The sequence below is a fragment of the Belonocnema kinseyi genome, chromosome 8 (assembly GCF_010883055.1).
Source record: "Belonocnema kinseyi isolate 2016_QV_RU_SX_M_011 chromosome 8, B_treatae_v1, whole genome shotgun sequence".
Lineage (NCBI taxonomy): Eukaryota > Metazoa > Arthropoda > Insecta > Hymenoptera > Cynipidae > Belonocnema > Belonocnema kinseyi.
In genome coordinates, this window is record NC_046664.1 from 14,338,116 (window position 1) to 14,342,753 (window position 4,638).

The window sequence follows — 4,638 nt, forward strand, 5'->3', positions numbered from 1 at the left end:
AGGTTGTGCGTCATGCCAACAGATGGCGCCACAAGTTACATGCGCATGCGCAATAATGAATACACTTGGTCACAGCTGATTTGTCTTCATTTCGTATTGAACGAAATCCCTGTCTTTAAAAGGAATTGGAAGTCTTCTTTTAACAAGAAAGAGATATTTGAAAAAAGACATGCTGTATGGTTAATTACAAATTTTAAAATTACGCAACCCATATTGAAACCTGGTAGACGATCTCGGGAAGATTTTGAACATAGTTCAAAGTCAACCAAGAGAAGGAAGGTGCCATCTATTCAGGCCATCTATTCCGACATCTATCTGTCGGAATGACTTTTGTCTGATAGAATAGGAAATTTCATTTAAATTCGTCAATATATATCAAATATATTGACAAACCATCTTATTCTAATTTCTCGATTAGACAAATTTGATTAGACATAAAATTTGAATAAACATTTTTTATGAGTTTTAGTTTTTGTCAAATTTTCTGGTACATAGCAAAAAACTTGCAAAGTATCCTACTGAATTTGTTTAATTCAATTAAGCTTTAGAAATTTATATGCTTTTCAAGATTTTGAAAATTGTCAAAATGGAAATTTTTTTTAATACGTTAAAAAAAGTATCCACCCGAATTCCTAGTAGATATAAAATACATGTAGTACATAAATTTCGTTTTTTGTTTGATTTACGATAATTGAATATAAGTAATTTAGTGGGATAAGCTCGACGCTTTTAACCCATAAAATAAATATTAAGATACCTGAATATAAAAAAGAATAACACTAGAATATAAATCAGATGCTTTGTTAACTTAAATTCTTTATTACCACATAAGTCTGTTTTTTTCATAATTGCATAAGATGTGGATCGCATATACTCTGTTATTTACCTTGACTCTCATCTTTAATTCTATGGGTGAATATAATACTGTTATATATCTATAAATTTAAAGTTGATTTTATAAACCTTGTATGCATAGAAGTTTGAAAAATGGTCATTAAGTTATATTTTTTGAGATTAAAAAAATATGTTAAAGAACGTATTCGCTCTATTTTGTATGATATGTATATAACTGGTTGCCATATTATATATATATATATATATATATGCAAGGGCCATACACGCTGAACACACCAGTTCTCAACTGATCACTGAAGTTAAGCAGCGTTGGACGCGGTTAGTACTTGCATGGGTGACCGTTTGGGAATACCGCATGCTGTTGTCACCCTTCGGTACGGTTTTGATTCCTCTAGAATCAAACTGTGAAGGGCCTATGACAAACCCACCGTACGCGTCCTCGGGTTGCGGATAGAGGGTCCCTGTACCAAGGGTTTCTGTTGAATATGGTTACAAAAATAAATAGGCAGTCGCGGAAAAATGTCCAGGGGTGGTCCCGAAGGAATTAACCCCCCAGTGGAGGTGTGAACACCGGGCCGAAAGCTGAATGGCACCTGGGTGAGGTGTCTAGAACGGTGACTCTGGCATACAGGGCGACCTCTCACAGTACGCAGCCTTATCCTTGCATGCGGGGCTCTACAAGGATGGATGAACCCCTTTCCGTAGCTTCTCGTGGGAACAACAATGACAACACCAAACATAGTTGTAGTAAGTGCGGTTCAAAACAACAAAACGCGCAGGGCTCCCGACAATGGGTCGGCCAATAGTGCCGACCAATCTAGAGCTGGGGGAGCCAATGAAAATGGATTCAATGCGATGGATCGGCGGGATCTCGTGACCTTTGGGTGGAAGGAGCAACTGAATCACGACTTCCTAGACTGCAACGATGCGAGTGTAGGCCGTGAATGGGGTTACATGGCAGGGCTGCATGCTCTGTGGTGCGAGAAACACCCTGAGCTATCGCACTTTTCGCAGCAACGTCTGCGAAACCATGCTGAACTACTCCGTAAAAGGGGTTATGTAAGCGGAACGCCTACTCTACCACAGCTAGAACAAGCCGGCAACAAAGAAAGAGAGGCGACACTAAGGCCAACCGCGGGCAGGCATCCAATAGATGAAGAGCAATGCTTTACGACCCGGAGGAACATCAACACCAAGGTTTCTCTCAAGCCTAAAGATCTGGCTGGAATGAATGACGAGCTTGGTGGACATTTTTCCGGTGAATCCGACCTCTGGGCTATCAATTATTGTGTGTATATTGCAGAGAGCTTTGGCCGATGCGAACTGTAAAACAAAACCAACGGCTGATCATAAGACCAAAAGACGAATTCATCAACTTGCCATAAAGATAGGCTGGGCAAAACAGTACGCGTCCCGCATTCAATGTGTGATTGACTACATCACATCTGGCAGGATATTTACCGCCAAGGTTCGAAAGTTCGCACGCGAACTCCGTACCCGTTATCACACACTTAACAAGTCAAAGCTGCTGACTATCAGGCAGCATATTGTTGAGAGAATACGGATACTATCTGACGTTAAGAGAAGTCTAGAGCGGAGAGAGAGGTGGATCAAAGAAAATCAACAGTTTCTCTCTGACCCATCTCGACTCTTCCAAGACCCTCCAGTTACTGTCGAACACCCACCCAAACGAGAGGAGGTCGAAGTATTTTGGAGGGAATTCTACAAAGTTTAGCATAGACAGGATGAAGACTCAGAAAATATAAATAGCTTCAAGGAGTTATGTGTTGCCCTCATAACACCTGATAAAGAATGCTCCCCCCCCCATTGCTACCGAGAAGGTGAAAAATGCATTAAGAGGGATAAAGAACTATTCCGCACCGGGACCAGATTGTATCAAAACTTTCTGGTGGAAGAAGTTTTCTTCAACCCATCAGCATTTGGCCCGTATTTTCACTTCATATTTGAAGTCGGAAGAGCCGATTCCAGAGTGGTTGGTGGAAGGGCGCACAATACTCCTGCTGAAAATAGGCAACTTAGCTGACCCAAAGAACTACAGGCCAATAACTTGTCTGAACACACTTTATAAGATATTCACAGCTATCCTAAATGATAAGATTGTTGGGGCAATTGAACCTGTGTGGCAAGAAATGTATGAAGAATGAGGCTCAAAGGAAGGCGTAGCCGGATGTCGGGAGAACCTGCTCATCGATAGATGTGTCTGCAAAGATGCAGCATTCAACCATTGTGACCTATCGATGGCCTGGATTGATTATCGGAAAGCTTTCGATTCTACATTCCATAGACTTATCATTTGTCTTTTGGAAATCTTAAAGGTTCATCCGCAAATAGTTGGGTGAATAGAGAGATTAATGCCATTTTAGAAAACCAGATTTACTATCTCATCTGGCAAAAATCGTGTGGCAATTAATAAGGTCACGTTTCAGAGAGGTCTCTTTCTGGGCGACACCATGAGCTCACTCCTCTTTTGCCTTACATTATTGCCACTATCTCTAGCACTGCGCCATTCCGACGGGTACTTGTGCGGCAAACCTGCATATCGAAAGTACAAGGTCACTCATGTATTTTATATGGACGATCTTAAGATCTATGCTAAAAACAGAGATCAACTGCATCAAGAAATTGTATACCTGAGCGAGCTTTCTTCCGGTGAAAGCTTATATCTTCTGAAAAAAAGTATATTGAAGCCAATGAAAAAATTATTATTATTTTGTTCCGCGTTTTTCAACTTAGACTATTTCTAAAAATAATTTCTTTTCTTCTGAAGAATATTATTCGAAAAATAAATTACAGTTCAAAAAATCTTATGATTATTATGAAAAAGTATCATTAAAAAATTCTTATTTTCAACATATAAAATTTTTCTTATTTTACAGAGTCACATCTATTTATTTAAAGAATAATATGTTTTTTTGGTAAAATGAACAAGTAGAAATATATAGTTATCATTATTATCATGTTTATTAGTTCTTATATATAAAATCACTTGTTTGTTCTTTTCCAAGCAATAGGGTTAATGTTGATCTGCAAAATATAATGATTAAGATAATGATAAGCGAATCCGAAATAATGATAATAATTTTCTTCACTTGGAATCCATTATGTTAAAATATATTTTTTGGGTGATAAGAAATTACTCTACAGAAAAGAACATTTTTCTCTCTTAAAAACAGAGATATACGTGGATTTGTTTAAAACAGACATTTTTTAGATGAAAATGTTTTTTGCAGAATTATTTTCCCATATTTGTGGAGAAGTAATTTTCCCAATCCAAATAACAACCATTCAAAAATGTCGATAGTTTTGAATCCACCTACATTAAAGATAATTTATTAGACGATTTAGAAAATATGCAGCTTCAATGCCTCAGGTATCGCTAGCAAAATCGTTATTGCAAAATTTTGCATCCAATATATCGCCAAGTCTAATTTTTTTATTCTAAAATTTATTTTATTTTTTAAAATTAAAAATGTAGTATACTCTTTTACTATACGCCAAAGACAGGAATGAATTTAACGTTATCGTTCAGTAATCATAAAAAGTTCATAACCGTGGTATGGAAATTTTCGCGAAGATAAAAATGCGGGATTCGCCGTGAGCGTTTATTTGTTACCTAAATAATTCGTTTAAAAAATACATATATGCCGTTTATGAATGTGGGTCTAAATATCAAATTGTCAAATTCAAATAATTTACCACAAAAATTATATTTATTGTATCCATTTAACTATATTAATATCGTTTTATAATCATATAATTATA

General features: G+C 37.0%; 1 pseudogene; it reads left to right on the forward strand.

The window, feature by feature from the left end:
- The first annotated feature begins 1,104 nt into the window (after nucleotides 1-1,104).
- LOC117179186 lies at nucleotides 1,105-1,222 on the forward strand (annotated as a pseudogene).
- The last annotated feature ends 3,416 nt before the right edge of the window (nucleotides 1,223-4,638 follow it).